The 20,623-nt window shown below is 40.1% G+C and overlaps 1 protein-coding gene across 2 annotated transcripts in view; it reads right to left on the reverse strand.

Moving 5' to 3' along the window:
- Positions 1 to 20,364, reverse strand: part of LOC133650528 (neuronal tyrosine-phosphorylated phosphoinositide-3-kinase adapter 1) — a 120,013-nt gene extending 99,649 nt beyond the window's left edge. The window contains exons 1-2 of one of the 2 annotated variants that reach the window (XM_062047869.1): positions 20,269 to 20,364; positions 20,070 to 20,157 (exon numbers count right to left, since the gene is read on the reverse strand). The gene's annotated coding sequence lies outside the window, so the exon portion shown is untranslated. The remainder of the gene's footprint in view (positions 1 to 20,069; positions 20,158 to 20,268) is intronic. The other variant, XM_062047868.1, reaches the window with a different exon arrangement.
- Positions 20,365 to 20,623: the final 259 nt, after the last annotated feature.

Consider the following 20,623-nt stretch of genomic DNA (forward strand, 5'->3'; position numbering starts at 1 on the left):
ATCATTGTAGTGACCGGGTTGTTACAATTAAGAAGTTTAGTTATTTCAAACTGTGAGTGCACCACAGAGCTAGTGACAGCATGTGTGCGTGCCGACTGGGTGGCTGAAAATGAGGACAGTTCCGATAGTTGTTGTTTAATCTTTGCTTTTAATTATAAAGTTGAGCCCTGCCCCTTATTATGATTGTTTGATATACAGTAATGTATAATGCTTAATATTGTTTTCAAAGTGTACAAACTTTTTCTGAAATATGCACTTTTTGAGGCTGGAACCCCATTTTTTTATGGTTACATTGTTTCTTTCGGAGAAATTTGCTTCAATATACAAACCTTTCTATTTACAAAGCCTGTTCCAATTATGAACAAAGAATTAGGAACAAATTAAGTTTCTAAATCGAGGTTCCACCATACTATAATGTGCCTTTCCTGCAAACGCTGCAGTTTGGATTCCCGACGTGTGTTCAGTGCCGCTCCCAAGCCCGGATAAATGAGAGGGTTGCCTTAGTAAGGGCAAAAAAGGAACATGGAACATGCGATTGTCTCACTGTGGCGCACCCTGATGGGAAAAGCTGAAAAATAAAACACTCAAGCTGTTTTAATAATAATAATGGATTAGATTTGTGCAGTACGGCACTTTTTTAGACATTCAAATCACGTTACAGTCATAACTGAGAACCCTCACATTATCATGGTAGTAAGCTACATTTGTAGCCCCAGTTGCACTGGGGTGGACTGACGGCTGCCAAATTACGGCGACAGCCTCTACCACCACCACCAAACATTCATGCGCATTCATAAACCAGTGTGTGTGGCACTGGGAGCAGGATGGGTGAAGTTACTTGCCAAGGACACAAGGGCAGCGAAGCTGTATTCGTACCAGGAACCCTCAGCTTTCTGGACGACTGTTCTACCATCGGAGCCACCCTGTCCCACTTCTTGCCATTAACCCTGAACGTGTGCCAACATGATCATGTTGGCACAGTGTAAAAAAGAGGGGAAAAAACACTCCTAGAAAAGTACTACTCCACAAGCAACAAGATAAGAAATAACTAACATTAAAGAAACGTGACACCACAATTTACTTTGAACCGCTACATGGAGGTGAATCAGGGTAATGGAGATAACAACCTGCAAAAAGCTTTCAAAGCCTTCACTTCAGATGTAAAAAATAAAAATAAAAAAAAACATTTAGCAAATGCACAAGAGAGCATGGGCCTAAAGCTTGAGGGGGGGGGGGGGTCTGCACGTCAGAGCTTTTAAAGAAGAGACGGTTCAAAGAAAGTTGAATCTGCACTCCAAGGATCTTGCAGCAACAAGTAAAGTTAAAGTTAAAGTACCAATGATTGTCACACACACACTAGGTGTGGTGAAATTTGTCCTCTGCATTTGACCCATCCCCTTGTTCACCCCCTGGGAGGTGAGGGGAGCAGTGGGCAGCAGCGGTGCCACGCCCGGGAATCATTTTTGGTGATTTAACCCCCAATTCCAACCCTTGATGCTGAGTGCCAAGCAGGGAGGTAATGGGTCCCATTTTTATAGTCTTTGGTATGACTCGGCCGGGGTTTGAACTCACAACCTACCGATCTCAGGGCGGACACTCTACCCAATAGGCCACTGAGTAACAACCGGCAGCGTACGTACACCCTACAAGATGATGCTGTTCGTGTATTGGAGATAAAAATGTGGATTTTTGCATCACTTTACTCAAAGAGGACAATTTGCATGTTCAATTGCTTGTTCGGGTGAATGGGTTGCGACTTTTCAGTCCAAATGAAAATTACTGTGACATTTGCAGCCCATTTTCTACCATCACATTGGCATTTGTGTTTTAAAGCATGCAAAAGTCACAGTGTAAAATCACCTGTTTCACACACTCTTGCATAAAGCTGATACTTCTCTGCTTTACTGTGACCTTTTAGGAAGGCCACACACACACGCACACGCACACGCACGCACACACACACACACACACACACACACACACACACACACACACACACACACACACACACACACACACACACACACACACACACACACACACACACACACCCCAATGAATTAGCACTTTGGGACGGCCAAACCATACATACACTAGGATGTTCTTTTAGCTCCAGGCAGGTTAGAATTTGAACTTTGACGGGCAACAAAAAGGAAATGTTTCCCATACATTAATTTGGACCGCCACAGAAAGATGTATTGCTAACAAAATACATCTTAATGAGACTGCGTGTGTCGCTTGCCGTATGAACTCCTTACAGTAGATGACGTCTCACGTTCTCTACACAGCTCATATGCACACACCATAGCTGACATGGTCATGCACAACAATAATCATTCTGTTCATCAGATGTACGATGACGACCAACATTATCTTTACAATCTGTGCAAACTAAACGGAGCGCAGGAAACATGATCGTTACACGTAGGCCTTGGCCGATAGATTATTTTATTATAATAATAATTTATTTTATTATAATAATAATAATAACTGCTATAGCGGCCGCAACTTTAATGCTGCCACAACGATGACTCTTGCTGACCTACTGCCTTCGGTAATGGCACCATTCCCAAATTATGTCGGCTCTATTGATAACCTCACTAACAACTTTGACGATGCCTTGCGCGAAATTATTGATAGTATAGCACCGCTAAAGCAAAAAAGGGCCCCTAAAAGGCGCACCCCATGGTTTACAGAAGAAATTAGAGCTCATAAATTATCATGTAGAAAACTGGAACGCAAATGGCGCGCGACTAAACTTGAGGTTTTCCATCAAGCATGGAGTGATAGTTTAATAACTTATAAACGCATGCTTACCTTAGCTAAAGCTAAATACTACTCAAATCTCATCCGCCTCAACAAAAACGATCCTAAATTTCTGTTTAGTACAGTAGCATCGCTAACCCAACAAGGGACTCCTCCCAGTAGCTCCACCCACTCGGCAGATGATTTTATGAATTTCTTTAATAAGAAAATTGAACTCATTAGAAAGGAGATTAAAGACAACGCATCCCAGCTACAACTGGGTTCTATTAACACAAATACGACTGTATATACGACGGATACTGCCCTCCAAAATAGTCTCTCTATTTTTGATGAAATAACATTAGAGGAATTATTACAGCATGTAAGTGGGATAAAACAAACAACATGTTTACTTGACCCACTTCCTGGGAAACTTATCAAGGAGCTTTTTGTTTTATTAGGTCCATCAGTGTTAAATATTATAAACTTATCACTTTCCTCCGGCACTGTTCCCCTAGCATTCAAAAAAGCGGTTATTCATCCTCTGCTCAAAAGACCTAACCTCGATCCTGACCTCATGGTAAACTACCGACCGGTCTCCCACCTTCCGTTTATTTCCAAAATTCTCGAAAAAATTGTTGCACAGCAGCTAAATGAACACTTAGTGACTAACAATCTCTGTGAACCTTTTCAATCCGGTTTCAGGGCAAATCACTCTACGGAGACAGCCCTCGCAAAAATGACTAATGATCTATTGCTAACGATGGATTCTGATGCGTCATCTATGTTGCTGCTTCTTGATCTTAGCGCCGCTTTCGATACCGTCGATCATAATATTTTATTAGAGCGTATCAAAACACGTATTGGTATGTCAGACTTAGCCTTGTCTTGGTTTAACTCTTATCTTACTGACAGGATGCAGTGCGTCTCCCATAACAATGTGACCTCGGACTATGTCAAGGTAACGTGCGGAGTTCCCCAGGGTTCGGTTCTTGGCCCTGCACTCTTTAGTATTTACATGCTGCCGCTGGGTGACATCATACGCAAGTACGGTGTTAGCTTTCACTGTTATGCTGATGACACTCAACTCTACATGCCCCTAAAGCTGACCAACACGCCGGACTGTAGTCAGCTGGAGGCGTGTCTTAATGAAATTAAACAATGGATGTCCGCTAACTTTTTGCAACTCAACGCTAAGAAAACGGAAATGCTGATTATCGGTCCTGCTAGACACCAACATCTATTTAATAATACAACCTTAACATTTGACAACCAAACAATTAAACAAGGTGACTCGGTAAAGAATCTGGGTATTATCTTCGACCCAACTCTCTCGTTTGAGTCACACATTAAGAGTGTTACTAAAACGGCCTTCTTTCATCTCCGTAATATCGCTAAAATTCGTTCCATCTTGTCCACTAGCGACGCTAAGATCATTATTCATGCGTTCGTTACGTCTCGTCTCGATTACTGTAACGTATTATTTTAGGGTCTCCCTATGTCTAGCATTAAAAGATTACAGTTGGTACAAAATGCGGCTGCAAGGCTTTTGACAAAAACAAGAACCTATCTCGCCGATTGTATTGTACCATATGTCCCGACAAGAAATCTGCGTTCAAAGAACTCCGGCTTATTAGTGATTCCCAGAGCCAAAAAAAAGTCTGCGGGCTATAGAGCGTTTTCTATTCGGGCTCCAGTACTCTGGAATGCCCTCCCGGTAACAGTTAGAGATGCTACCTCAGTAGAAGCATTTAAGTCCCATCTTAAAACTCATTTGTATAATCTAGCCTTTAAATAGACCCCCCTTTTTTAGACCAGTTGATCTGCCGTTTCTTTTCTTCTCTCCTCTTCTCCCCTGTCCCTTGCGAGGGGGAGTTGCATAGGTCCGGTGGCCATGGATGAAGTGCTGGCTGTCCAGAGTCGGGACCCCGGGTGGACCACTAGCCTGTGCATCGGTTGGGGACATCTCTGCGCTGCTGACCCGTCTCCGCTCGGGATGGTTTCCTGTTGGCCCCGCTGTGGACTGGGCTCCCGCTGATGTGTTGGATCCACTGTGGACTGGACTTTCACAATGTTATGTCAGACCCACTCGACATCCATTGCTTTCGGTCTCCCCTAGAGGGGGGGGGGTTACCCACATATGCGGTCCTCTCCAAGGTGTCTCATAGTCATTCACCGACGTCCCACTGGGGTGAGTTTTTCCTTGCCCGTATGTGGGCTCTGTACCGAGGATGTCGTTGTGGCTTGTACAGCCCTTTGAGACACTTGTGATTTAGGGCTATATAAATAAACATTGATTGATTGATTGATTGATTGATTGCCAAATCAACCACTAATGTACTCAGAACATATAATAAATAACAATAATAATGCAAGTAACTAGGGGTGTAACGGTACGTGTATTTGTATTGAATCGTTTCGGTACGGGGGTTCCGGTTCAGAGGTGTACCGAACGAGTTTCCACACGGCCATATTAAGTAGCGTAACGCTCGTTGTGTAAACAATGCACACCGAGGCACAACACACGGTATGCTAGCAGCTAACGGGCTAAGATAGACTGACCATACGTCCTCTTTTCACCGGACATGTCCTCTTTTGCGGAGCTGTCAGGGCGGAGTTTCTTAAATGCCTCAAATGTCCGGCATTTTGAGTTAGGGTTGCGTGTATTTTCAATGTACGTTCAGGGTTTAGAAGGGGTTAAAAAAAAAAAATTGTGCACGCAGCAGCGTTCGTGAGGGAGGGGCAGAGACAGAGAGAACGAGAGAGTTATGATAAACGCGCATGCGTCGCCAGGCCCTGCTTTTTATCCATAGATTTATCAGATTAAATGTTTTATTATCTATAGCAGGGGTGTCAAAAGTGTGCCCCGGAGGCCATTTGCGGCCCACAGCTAATGTTTTAAAGGCCCACGGCACATTCTAAAAATACTATTAAAATAAACAAAAATATAACAAAATTGAAATAAAAAAGCTTAAAGGTTAAATGTAATTTAGAAAAAGTTGCAATGTTGACTAGTAAAACAAAGCTGTTTTTTTTTTCTTTCAAACTGTCATTGCTCAAAACATAATATTGAATCAAAATCAATGTTATTATGAATTATTGACCTATCCAAGGTTCCGATTACTTCACATCAAATATTCCACTAAGAAAAATATTTTGGTGGAAGATTTTGCAAATTTGGTAAATAAATAACCCAACAATTTAGATTTTGTTGTTTTCTTACTGTACTGAAAATTAACCGAACCATGACCTCTAAACCGAGGTACGTACCAAACCAAACTTTTTGTGTACCGTTACACCCCTACAAGTAACCCTTTTGAATGGAATAAACTTATTTCTCAGTATTTTTTTACAATTGTAAATGGAAGGTCAATGACTTTTAATATCCTTAATATGTAAACAAACAAAGAAAATGAACTCTCAATCGCTGTTGACACAAACATTTTTACTTCAATTAAAATTGAACAAAAATTGGCTCATGTGTTTGTTTTTTTATTATCTTTTTTGTCGCCATCACTTTCCAACAAATTGGGCATACTGGCTCATCCGTCCATATTGATGGGCTCATCTTAGTTCGAAGCCAAAATATTTCCACACGAGGCATTTGGCTTTGCAATTGTATTTTTCTCCCTCCTAATTGTTACGTTGCAGTGCTTCTAACTAGCGAAGCTCTCTCGGTGCTCCCTGTGTATGTAAGCTAGTAGTCCCGCCTGCACCCACTGATACAAAGATTGGAGATGACGGTCAAGAGGATTCACTGCGTTCATGTAATACTCCTGATGAATAAACACGCTCACGGACTAAGAGTGATGCATAGAGTGAACCGTCTTGCACCCTGTTTGAAAGTGAAAGACGAAAAAACAAACATGACAATTTATCGATGCCGGCAAAGTTATCGAGTTCATTTTCATTTATCGTTTGATGAATTAATTTATCGGCCCAAGCCTAGTCACTAGGTTTGTATTGTACACCGGTACTAATAAAGTACCGCTGTACTAATGAATTAAAATAGGTACTATACGCCCTCTGAAAAATACCGGTGCTTTTTATTAAACTTTTTACGAACATGACGCGCCATCGTCACGTTGTCACATTGCTGGTAATACGAGCAGAGGTGCATGTTGGTCAACACACATGCATAGAGCACTTCAAGCAGACACAGTGTGGAGAAAGAAGAGGTTGAATGGATGCATTTTCACTAATCCTCGCCTCCGTTGCGACAAATAAACTGCAGTTCTTACAAATATCAACCCTGCAGGACGAGGAATAGTTAAAGATTCTTCACCACACACCGTAGGACAGGTCTATTCAACTGGCGGCTTGCGGGCCACATCCAGCCCGCCAAAGCTTTTCATTTGGCTCGCCGAACATCACTCCACCCCAGATCACACCTCACTCCTACCCACTTCTCCAAAGTGGGCTGGCTCAGGGTGGAGGACAGAGTAAAACAACTTGCACTGAGCCTAGTCTATAAAATCCACTACACCTCCCTGATACCGAAGTACATGTCAAACTACTTCCTTAACGTAAATGCCCGCCATAACCACAACACCAGGGGGAGCTCCACTAACCACGTTAAACCCATATTCCGAACTAACAAAGGTCTTAACTCATTCTCTTTCTATGCCTCATCAATATGGAATGCACTCCCAACAGGTGTAAAAGAAAGGGCATCTCTATCCTCCTTCAAAACCGCAATAAAAGAACACCTCCAGGCAACTTCAACCCTAAACTAACACCCTCCCTTCCACATCATACCTCTTCGGATTGTAAATAATCAAATGTAAATAATCAAATGTAGACACTTTTTCTTATACTTTCTGATCTCTCTCTCTCTCTGTGTCCACTACTTGCTGTACATATCCTACCAAGTCAGTCCTACACTGTTTCAATGTCCATTTCTCTGATGATGCAATTGTTGATGTTAATTGTTGATGACTGAAGTGTTGATACCAACCAAACCTAACCCCCCCCTCCCCCCTCCATATCCCACATCCCGGATTGTAAATAATGTAAATAATTCAATGTATATACTCTGATGATTATCTTGTGTGATGACTGTATTATGATGATAGTATATACTGTGTCTGATAGTATATATCTGTATCATGAATCAATTTAAGTGGACCCCGACTTAAACAAGTTGAAACACTTATTCGGGTGTTATCATTTAGTGGTCAATTGTACGGAATATGTACTTCACTGTGCAATCTACTAATAAAAGTTTCAATCAATCAATCAATCAATCAAAAACTCAAAGAGGTTCCTTGATTCAACCATTCAAACTAGGGTTGGTCATGTATGCAGTACTCCTGCCACCCCGCCGGGGGCAACATCGAGGCATATGTGTAACACAGGTGCATGTCTTTGGAGGTGGGAGGAAGCCGGAGTACCCGGAGGGAACCCACGCAGTCACGGGGAGGACATGCAAACTCCACACAGAAAGATCCCGACCCCGGGATTGAACCCATGACTACTCAGGACCTTCGTATTGTGAGGCAGACGCACTAACCCCTATGTCACCATGCTGCCCATGACTACATCAATATTTTTTTTTATTTTTTTTATTGTTTATAAACTCAGGAAATACTTACCGAGACACAGGAGAACTTTAATTACGATCGATGTATGACCTTGTAACTAATTGGTATTGGCTCGATACCCAAATCAGTAGTATCAGCCAAAACTGATGTAAAGTATATGTAAGTGTAAGAGTAAGGGCTTGTTACATTTTAATAGAAGTGTAGATAGAACATGTTACAATACAAAGTTACCTTATTAACAGTAAATGAACAAGTAGATTAATAATCCATCCATTTCCTACCGCTTGTCTCATAATATTGACAAAATAACACAATGAGAAATGACACAATATGTTACTGCATACGTCAGCATCCAAATTAGGAGCGATTGTAACCCATTTGCTTATTTACGACTAAAAGAGAAGTTGACTTGTATGTTCACTATGGTATTTCATGCCAAAATTGTTCTTTGATTGCAATAAGAATCATACTGTATCATAAGATTTTCTGTTAAAATAAAGCCAACAATGACATTTTCGTGGTCCCCTTTATTTTGAAAAGTATTGAAATACATTTGGTACCTGTACCAAAATACTGGTATCGGTACAACCCTAATAGTCACAAACTTTATTGCTGCACAAAATAAAACCAATTCCCTTAAATTCAAGTTAAATTGAATGCGTTGACGCAACAAACATCGATTTTATTGTAAGTCATTTGACTAAATCATCCACTTAGGAATTAGTAAAAGAGCCTGTTTGCAACCTTTGCGCAGTTACCTGGAGGGCGCTAACTTTCCAAAGTATTGTAAGCATTATAGCTGGCCCTCTTCCAGGTTTGGGCATGTAAACTTCTTCCCATGTAAGACACACGCTTTAGCTTAGCTAATAATTGCGATTTAGCATTGTTTCCGCACGATTGTAGCTGAGATAGGCTCCAGCAGCCCCCACGACTCTGAAAGGGATAAGCGGTAGAAAATGGATGGATGGATGGATGGATGGATAGCTACTAGTGTTGGCTATCATTGAATGTATATTCGATCAAAACAACAACATGGCCGCGCTCTCTGTGTGTGCATGTTGACAAGATTAAACTTTTTTTTATTCAGTATAATTAGTAATTGTGAAAAATATGCACATTTTAAAAAATACATGTTCCTTTAAAGCACTAATGGTAACATAAGCTATCCGTCCTGGTTTGATAAATGTAACTTTGAGCAAGTTGCAAACAGCCCCTTTAAATACAGAAAGCGAGATAACGTGCTCAAACGAAGCACCTTCTTGAAAAGGGAGCACCCTTTTCATCTCACGTTCTGGGACATCACCGCCAACGAGACTTGGAAAAGTGTGTCTGTGTTATTCATTTTGCGAGGCGCCATGCAAATGACTTTGAAAACAATAATAAGAGGAAAACAGAGAAATGAACAAAGATGAGCCGCCTCGAGCAAATCATTAGCACACATCATTACTCTTGCCTAGCGACTGACGCGAGGCTTGGATGCTGAGAGATGCTTACTGTCCAGACAGGGAGCGTTTCAAAGAATTATTTCAGTGGGTTTGCATAGCTGAATGGAGGACAACACACATACTATGTACTGTACGGTAAGCAATAATGTGCTTGGTCATGTGTTCCATGCATGAAGGGATGTTAGTTTATTTCAAGTTTGCAATAATTGTTTATCTTCCCCTTAATTGCAACATGTTCAGTTACAGTTTTCAACCCCAGGATTATTGGTTTATTGCAACATATGTTTTTAAAAGTGTTTTAAAAAAGTATTTTTCACAATTAGTAATTATATACGGAATAAAAATTGGTCATCGGTCCGTGGAATTTGTTTACCATTCAGGCTTGTCACTCACCGCTAGGGCTGGGAATCTTTGGGTGTCCCACGATTCGATTCAGAATCGATTCTTGGGGTCACGATTCGATTCAAAATCGATTTTTTTTTTTCAATTCAAAACAATTCTCGATTCAAAAACATTTTTTTTTTTTTTTTTTAATGAAAACAATACACAACAATACCATAATAATGCAATACAATTTCAAAACCAAACCCAATTTTGGAGTTCTAAACTTGTGATTTCTTGCAGTGTTAAGAGGTAATATTTCACATTTGTCCCAATTGACTTTATACCCTGATAAACAGCCATATTCAGTGAACACATTATTGATATAGTGTAGAGAGGTGACAGGTAGAGAATTATGTCGTCACAATACATCGATAGCTTATTATACTGAGAGCCAATTTTTATAACATGAATATTATTTTCACTTCTTATTTTTGCAGCTAAGGGTTCAATAACCAAATTAAATAATAATCCAGATGCAGGACATCCCTGTTTTACTCCTCTTTTTAACAAAAAAGGTTCTGAAATATGATTATTGGTTTTGACGGATGCCATGGGCCTTGTATAAAGCATCTTAATCTATTGTATAAAATTATCTCCAAATCCAAATTTACGTAATGTGCAAAACATAAATGAGCAGTTTATGCGGTGGAATGCCTTCTCCGCATCAACACTACATACTGCTGTGGGATAATGGAGACTTCTAGCATAGTAAATAACATTAAACAATTTCCTTGTATTGTCTGAAGATTGTCGACCTTCCATGAAGCCAGTTTGGTCAGTATGAATTAATTTTCCTATTACATTTGATAATCGTGTGGCTAAGATTTTTGCCAAGATTCAAAAGGATTCTCTATTCATTCAATACATAGGATTTCAGCAGGATCTACCCCAGTCTGCTGACATGCAAGCAGAGTAGTAGATTTTTGTAAAAAGCTTTTATAATTGTAAAGGACAATGTTTTATCAACTGATTGCAATAATGCAAATTTGTTTTAACTATTTAATGAACCAAAAATATGACTTATTTTATCTTTGTGAAAATATTGGACAGTGTGTTGTCAAGCTTATGAAATGCGATGCAAGTGTAAGCCACTGTGACACTATTGTTCTTTTTTATTTTTTTTTTTATAAATGTCTAATGATAATGTCAATGATGGATTTTTAATCACTGCTATGTTGAAATTGTAACTAATATTGATACTGTTGTTGATAATATTCATTTGTGTTTCACTACTTTTGGTTTGTTCTGTGTCGTGTTTGTGTCTCCTCTCAATTGCTCTGTTTATTGCAGTTCTGAGTGTTGCTGGGTCGGGTTTGCTTTTGGAATTGGATTGCATTGTTATGGTATTGCTGTGTATTGTTTTGTTGGATTGATTCATTTAAAAAAAAAAAAAATTTAAATCGATTTTTTAAAAATGAGAATCGATTCTGAATCGCACAACGTGAGAATCGCGATTCGAATTCGAATCGATTTTTTCCCACACCCCTACTCACCGCTGTCTCTCTCGCACACACACACACACACACACACACACACACACACACACACACACACACACACACACACACACACACACACACACACACACACACACACACACACACACACACACACACACACACACACACACACACACACACACACACACACACACACACACACGTACACACAGAGAGCGCGTGCACTTACAAAAAAACAGTCCCAGAGAAGCAACAATTTGCAGTCATGTTGTTGTTATGATAGAATATACATTCAATATCTATTGTTAGCTCGCTAAATTGCTAATGCTCATGCACGTGTTACGTACGGGCGTAGTTACGTCATTAAGTGTTGAAAACTGTAAGAGGGCGGCATCTACTACTTGACTAGACATTGCAAAGTTAGTGCTCACTAGGCAGCCACGTGAAGGTTGCAAAGTGCCCCTTCCATGGACACACCTTCACAAATTAAAGACATCCAATACAACATCTGTCTCAAAAATTGTATAATTTTAAAGAGGCAACATAAAAATATATTAATTGATTAATATGTTAATAATTAGGGCTGAAAAATTTTTGATTTTATTTATTTATTATAAATTAGCATTAGCACACAAAAGTACCGAAAATTGGTATCGTTCAGTACTGGTATCAATTCCCAGGTACTTTATTTAACCTAATAACTTTCATTAGCAAACAAAACAAAACCAAACAAAACATCTGAATCGCAATTCTCATTTATTCCAATTAATCAAAACATAATTGTAAAAAAATATATATATTTTTGGTTTGTTCGCTTTTTTTAAGTTTTGATTTTTAAAAAGACGTTTTTAGGCAATGTCTGGCTTACTCGCGGAACGTATAAGTCATACCTCTGCAGTCAATAGTAATAAAATAAAATCCAAATTAAAAAAATAATTGAGAATTGTTATGAATCAAGAATGTGAAGATTATTAACTTCTCACTTCACAAATCAGACTTCACATACAGTGCATGCAGAAAGTATTCACAGCGCTTCACTTTTTCCACATTTTCTTATGTTACAGCTTTATTCCAAAAGGGAATAAATACATTTTTATCCTCAAAATTCTACACATAATACCCCATAATGACAAAGTGACTTTTTTTTTTTTTACTTTTGCAAATTTGTTTAAAAAAAATACCACAATATCACATGTATATACAGTAAGTATTCACAGCCTTTGCTTGATTCTTTGTTGATGTACCTTTCGCAGCAATTACAGCCTCAAGTGTCTTTGAATACGATGCCACAAGCTTGGCACACCTATCTTTGGACAGTTTCGCCTATTCTTCTTTGCAGCACCTCTCAAGCTCCATCACATTGAATGGAAAGCATTGAGCAAAGGCTGCGAGTACTTATGGGCATGTTATTTTTTTAGTTTTAATACATTTGCAAATCTAACCAAAAAAAACTTTTCACATTGTCATTACGTGGTATTGTCTCAAGAGTTTTGAGGACTAAACTGGAATTATTCCATTTTGGAATAAAGCTGTAATACAACACAATGTGTAAATGCACTGTACAACTCTTCTATTAGATCGTTCACGTGTACTTAACATTGTAGCCAATAAGTCAACATTAACCTAACAAAATTATGTCTATACATTTATTGTGTGTCACTTTTGTTTTATTTCATGTATATGCTATACATTAGTGACATTCAATATAGCCCTGAATAAAAAGGACAGGTGACAAATCTCCATCATGAAAGTGCTTTACATTTTGCATACGAGGAATCGGACTATAGAGATAGTCCAATAAAACATGTTTCATCAGCTCTATATCAATCAAAGAAGGCATATGTTTCAGGATTCACTGTGGCATCAAATAGATGATTAAAACAGTTATTAACTGCAAAGGTAATTTTTTTTGTACTGGTCAGTCAAGTGTAAAAGCTGTTCCTAAAATGTCAGCATCTTCCATATGTGTCTTACATCCATCAGTAGCTCGCCGCATTGCATCGTCTGTAGCCCTCCCAGCTATATCAATTGATGTTGTTAAGCGTACAATGTGAGTCTCATCCTTTTGCACGAGCAGACATGTGAAAAGGCTAACATTGGAAACCCGCTGCGCACCACAAAAAGCTCAATCAGGTCTTCTTGGTTACATGAGAGGATTTGTGGACCTGTTTAGCGTCTGGTTACAATCTCTCATACTACGCTGCCCCACCACCACTACCATCACCACACACACACACACCCATTCAGGTAGTACAATTGAGAAAACGAACGAATAAGCTTTTAAACAATGCAAATTGTGAATAACCTGATTTAAACCTGTAATCGTCTGACAGCACTAATAATTACTTTTGACTATTAACAGTGGTTAGCTTCTTTCCAAACTTGTGTGACTTGATATTAAAAAAAGTGACTTATAATGCACGCATTTGCAACCCCCATGACCTCTGATGAGTGTTTTACTACCATTACAGTTGACTATTAACAGTGGTTAGCTTCTTTCCACACTTGCGTGGTATTCAACAGTGTTAGAAAAGGATAATGCATGAGGTGCAGCCATAGATCGATTTATATACCAAGAGTCCAGTATATCGATCTGTGCTCTGCAAGTTGGTCTTCCGGAAGATATACAGTACAGTTTGGACACACCTTCTCTCATTCAATGTGTTTTCTTTATTTTCATGACTATTGCAGATTGTCACTGAAGGCATCAAAACTATGAATGAACACGTGGAGTTATGTACTTAACAAAAAAAGGTGAAATAACTGAAAACATGTTTTATATTCCAGTTTCTTCAAAATAGCCATTCTTTGCTCTGATTACTGCTTTGCACACTCTTGGCATTCTCTCGATGAGCTTCAAGCACACCTGTGAAATGAAAACCATTTCAAGTGACTACCTCTTGAAGCTCATCGAGAGAATGCCAAGAGTGCGCGAAAAAGTAATCAGAGCAAAGGGTGGCTATTTTGAAGAAACTAGAATATAAAACATGTTTTCAGTTATTTCACCTTTTTTTGTTAAGTACGTAACTCCACATCTGTTCATTCATAGTTGTGATGCCTTCAGTGACAATATACGATGTAAATAGTTATGAAAATAAAGAAAACGCATTGAATGAGAAGGCGTGTGGCCTGTACTGTATATTGGTATATATTAAGGTAATTAATACATTTTATCGATTCTATATATAAAGTTGTTTTTATCACTTTTAAGTAAATAAAGACATTAAACGTTACCCAAGTCTTTCCCCCATCTGTAACATCATAACCGTAGAGTCATCAAAACACTTTGGCGGGTACCGGAAGAGAAGCAGGCAAACGAGAAATGAACAAGCTGCCATTGCGGTCAGAGTGTGAAAACACTTGGGCTTTTGCAAAAACCCCCAAAAAAACGTCGCTCACTGTATTTGTAAAATACGATGGCAGCACCACAAATCTCTCGAACCACCCATGGCGCCATTGGACACACGCCCAGGCAAAGCAGCGTTGATGGAACAGCAGCACAAAGTAGGAGTTGGGTACACTTGCTCTGACTATTGTCAAATGTTTACTGCATTGCTGTCTATTAAAATGAAAGTAGTGTAATAGTTTGAATTTTTGCTGACTTGACATGTCTCAGAGTGTTGATGCAAGATGACGTCACAGGAGGTCGAATGTGTTTGAATACACTAATTCAGCGCACTCTCCTCAGAAGACTACACGATCCTTGGTTTTTGTCTCTCATACAAGTGCTTTAAACGTCCTGCACCTCCAGTGCTAGTTGGAGCAGGTCAAACCACCGCTCATTTAAACAGAAGAGATTTGGTGGCACTTAATTTTTTACATTGATGTTGTATTTGTATTATTTCTATGATGAAAAACAACAGAAAAAGTAGCAGGTAAATTTACAGTTAATTCAACCCAAAAGTTGGTTGTACTTTATCTTTAGCATTAATACTGTATTATTTCTATGTTGAAAAATAACAGCAGAAGTAGCAGGTAAATCTACTGTTAAAATGTCAGGTAACATACTTGTATTCTTACGGTGTGGAAAATGAGAGCAGAAAAAGGTTTCCTCTTGTTAATTCAACCTAAAGTATTGCACTTTATTCAAATAAGATGTGAATGCATTGGCCATTAAATGTTGTTTACTTGCTTGTTTGTATCATAATTAATTTATACATCATTCCCTCACAAGAAATAACATGAATATAGGAAACTTCCCCTGCAGTGTCCAGTATCCAGTATTTACTTCATAGTCGCCCTGGTTGATTTTTTTTGCTAAAAAGTTACTGAATCGATTTCAACTCCCTGAGGGAACTGATATCGTCCCTGAATCGTATCGGCAACTTCAAATTCAAATCGAATCGTTGTTAAAAACGAATCCGTACACCCCTGTTGATGACACATCCTAGCAGTGTACCGCAAATTTGACAGCGACAAGCAGACGAACGCGTCCTTAATGCCATATAGTTTTCTCGCTAGCGGCTAACGTCCCTCCACGGTGCAAAAGCCCCTTTTACGTAAGCAATCCTCGCCTTCATGGCAGAAAATAAACTCTTCCTTACACGTATCAATATCACTGGAGGACGAGGAATAGCTAAACATGCTACACCACACACTGTAGGAGGATATGCTAACCTCTCAGCTGAAGCTCTTGAATGGAAACTATTGAAATTATTGACAGTAATGATGTAATACATTACAAATATACTTCCGGTGTTGTGACCTCTGTTTACAATCTGTCACGTCAAAAATACACCTTCTCACTGGCTACTAATATATACTCTAAAACAGTGATTATAAAACTGTGGCACGTGTACCACTAGTGATAAGTGGTACGCCAATGAATCACTTGATTAAAGTACAGTGTTTTATTTCCCCCTATATTGAAACATAGTGTTATTGTTCAAACTGTGTGTAATGTTAGTGGCCAAAAATATTAAATAAAACCTCTGCCATGTTTTTAATGACTACTTAGGCCTACTATGCTACTGTATTTTAATGTTTTTTGAGGTGGTACATGGTGGAAAAAAGTTTGCGAACCAGTGCTCCAGAACTGCAACTGGTATGGAACTAACAGATTGTACTCATCCAAATATGATCAGCAGCAAAGTGGACAGCCGTCAGTAAGCGACAACAATTAAGCTAGCTAGATGGTTAGCTAATTTGCGAGCTTGTTTCGGTGCTTCTGGTCGTCTTACCGCCCTGCAACTCAGTGCAGCGTTTAGGCGAGAGGAACAACGAGTGCACCTGCGGCTGAGTCGAGCGTTCAACCTACTCAGTGGCCTAGTGGTTAGAGTGTCCGCCCTGATATCGGTAGGTCGTGAGTTCAAACCCCGGCCGAGTCATACCAAAGACTATAAAAATGGGACCCATTACCTCCCTGTTTGGCACTCATCATGAAGGGTTGGAATTGGGGGTTAAATCACCAAAAATTATTCCCGGGCGCGACCACCGCTGCTGCTCACTGCTCCCCTCGCCTCCCAGGGGGTGATCAAGGGTGATGGGTCAAATGCAGAGAATAATTTTGCCACACCTAGTGTGTGCGTGTGACAATCATGGGTACTTTAACTTTAACAAATTTAGTTTACACCGTATTTTTAGTGATATTTAATTTTTGTTGTTTTTGCAGACATGTCACATGCCTGAATATCAGTGTAGCTGTTGCAGAGAGAGTTTGCATGCTTTAAATATGTGTCAGATATTAATAAATAAGTTCATGATGCAGAGTTAAAATCTTATTACAAAATGTGGGATTGTAAAATCTCCTGAGGAAAATGTATACGTATTGTGTTAATTGTGTTGCAAAGCAGAAGGAGTGTTGTGATGTCGCGACCCCACGGACCGTAAACAAGGAAGAACATGCAAGAGGGGAGAGGGCTTGAACACGTTATCTTCAGCTCCTCGAAAGATTTAAGTGTATTCTTTGATTTGTGCAAAACTTCAAGCAAGTCTTTATCAGAACCTCTTTTCGCTCGCTACAAGCAACCAACGAGGTATTGTATTTTTGTCATTTAATTTATTTCCGAGTGTTTATTGATGCAAAATCGAAGTCTGATGTACTGTATTGTACTGTATGTTCTAAGTTCTCACGGTGTGGAGGCGTGGATGGTGTGTACAGCAAGAAGGAGTCGTCAATAAACGCCCGTTTTACAAAAAATAACTTTCCTGTGTTGCCGTGTATTGAAAGGAGCTACAATCAGTATGTATGTGGTCAATACTACTATTTTATTACCAGATAACCTTTTTTAAAGTGGTTAGCTCCTTTTTACACTTATGTGAGCATATGAGTCATTCATTGATATATGTTTTTTGTTCATAAATATAAGACTGAGCACTGTTTACTGGTTAACTTCTTTTTACACTTGTACTACGAATGATGTTAAACCGTTACTTAAAACAGTGTTTTTCAACCACTGTGCCGCGGCACAGTAGTGTGCCGTGAGATACAGTCTGTTGTGCCGTGGGAGATTATCTAATTTCACCTATTTGGGTTAAAAATATTTTTGCAAACCAGTAAATATAGTCTGCAACTTATGTGTTGTTGTTGAGTGTCGGTGCTGTCTAGAGCTCGGCAGAGTAACCGTGTAATACTCTTCCATATCAGTAGGTGGCAGCCGGTAGCTAATTGCTTTGTAGATGTCGGAAACAGCGGGAGGCAGTGCGCAGGTAAAAAGGTGTCTAATGCTTAAACCAAAAATAAACAAAAGGCGAGTGCCCCTAAGAAAAGGCATTGAAGCTTAGGAATGGCTATGCAGAACGAAAATAAAACTGAACTGGCTACAAAGTTAACAAAAACAGAATGCTGGACGACAGCAAAGACTTACTGTGCAGCGTCCACAATGTACATCCGAACATGACATGACATGACAATCAACAATGTCCCCACATAGAAGGATAAAAACAACTGACATGTTCTTGATTGCTAAAACAAAGTAGATGTGTGAAATATCGCTCAAAGTACGACATGAAACTGCTACAGGAAAATACCAAAAAAAGAGAAAAAGCCACCAAAATAGGAGTACAAGACAAGAACTAAAACACTACACACAGGAAAACAGCAAAAAACTCAAAATAAGTCGGGCGTTATGTGACAGGTTGTGACAGTACACCTACTTTGAGACAAGAGTTATAGTGATGCATGGTTGGTTATGGTTTAAAGTCATATCCAACAATTGCGACAACTATTTTTTTTACCGTCAACTGTGTTTCGTTTTTTAATGACTTCTGCTGGTGGTGTGCCTGTGGATTTTTTCCAACACAAAAAAATGTGCTTTGGCTCAAAAAAGGTTGAAAAACACTGACTTAAAACATTGGTTGTGTGGTAAATGGAAGATGTTCCCTTTTTTATATCCCCTATGTGGGGGGGCAAACTAGAGGTTTGTGTTCGACCTTAAAGCTTTCTTATAGTTTGTCTTTTGAAATGTGAATTTAACAGGGTGAATCCTCAAAGGAGCGGAGGTTTACTACACCTCAGTCTTCATTGACTCGTCCACACACATCCATAAGTGGGTTCAGCAGGCAGACGTCCGTCCGCATTGGGGTCCCTAAAACCAACCTGCACTCATTGACCCCCCCTTTGCAAAGCCCGTCCTCTCTTCCTGCAAGCAGCCGCAAACATTTCTCCTGCTTATCTCAGCCTATTTATATTCTTATTCCTCAATCCAGCCTTCAAGGTCAGAGTGAGAGTGAACAATCCAACATCACATTCTGATGCACATATATATTCTGTGTGTCATGTGAATGTGCAATCAACATATCCCCGGGGTGGGGACTTCTCTGAACTGTCACGCCCGAGGAAAAAAACATTAATTACACATTAAATCCACAAGCAAAATAAGTATCCTGCCGCAGTAAATGCTTATCAATCATCCTGTGTGTGTTTTGTTTTTTTTGCACACACACACGCACTCTCCACGATGTGATCCTGCCACGCTTTTTATCATGCGTAAACATGCAGATGTTCTCCATCAGGGGGGCTTTGCAGAATGCTCGAAACGCGCACACACGCACGCACGCACGCACGCACGCACGCGCAATGTCCGCCTGCTGTTTGATGCGTGGCGGCGCGCATATTCGGGCATCAGCGCTCAGCTGACGGAGGAGCTTGTTTTGGGGTGAAATATTCATAAGTGGGGCCTTCGTCACGACTTGGGTGCGATTTTGCTACGTTACAAAAACAATAAAGGATGCACTGCAGGTGCTCCAAGGTTGAACGCTGCGTGTTACGCGCGGAAAAACACCCCGCTGTCACGCTGATGAGTGTGGCAAAAACACTTTAAATGGAAAAAATACAAAACAAGAAAAATATTAAAAAAATAGGGCCCCTGCTGCGACGCTTCACTCCGCAGCAGCCATGCGAGCGAGGCGGTGCATGTGTGCACCATAACCCTCTTAATCAGCCGCATTTACGGCGACGACATGCACACACGCGATGTCATTTGTGGTGCCAACAGTACCACAAAAAAAAAAGAAAAGGAAAAAAGGACGTGACAATCGAAGGTGAGACCTACCTTGGTGGTGTTTATACGCCGAGGCGGGCTGCAGCCTCCCGGATGAGACAACAACAAAACCACGCCGGTTGTTGATGACACAGCTGTCCTGTTAAAGCACCACGCACACACACAGAGGGAGGGAGGGAGAGAGAGAGAGAGAGAGGGCGTGAGAGGAGAGAGGAGGGGGGGAAATCCCTCCCCAGATGTGTCAACGTACACTAGGTTGAAAAATCAGCGATTCGGACGTCTTTCCTGCCATTGACACCTTTCCCTTCCATTTTTGTGAGGATAAACCGCGCAGCCTCCGGATTGAGGAGCATCGTGGAAGTCGACGCGACGTTGGCGGGAGAGGGAAAATGTGCAAAACACTCAGTGTATATACAGTATGCATGTTTTTTTTTAACGTGCTTTGCAGGCAATTAAGAAGAAAGACGATGACGTCAAAACAGCAACAAATGTTCAGATGTAAGTGATGGTTTTAGAGCTGCATGGCATCGTCACTATATACTCCATATTCACATCAACATCATCATCAGCGTGCTTCCTGGGAGCTCACTCACCAGCTAGCATCC

This window comes from Entelurus aequoreus, linkage group LG05 (assembly GCF_033978785.1).
Source record: "Entelurus aequoreus isolate RoL-2023_Sb linkage group LG05, RoL_Eaeq_v1.1, whole genome shotgun sequence".
Taxonomy (NCBI): Eukaryota; Metazoa; Chordata; class Actinopteri; order Syngnathiformes; family Syngnathidae; genus Entelurus; species Entelurus aequoreus.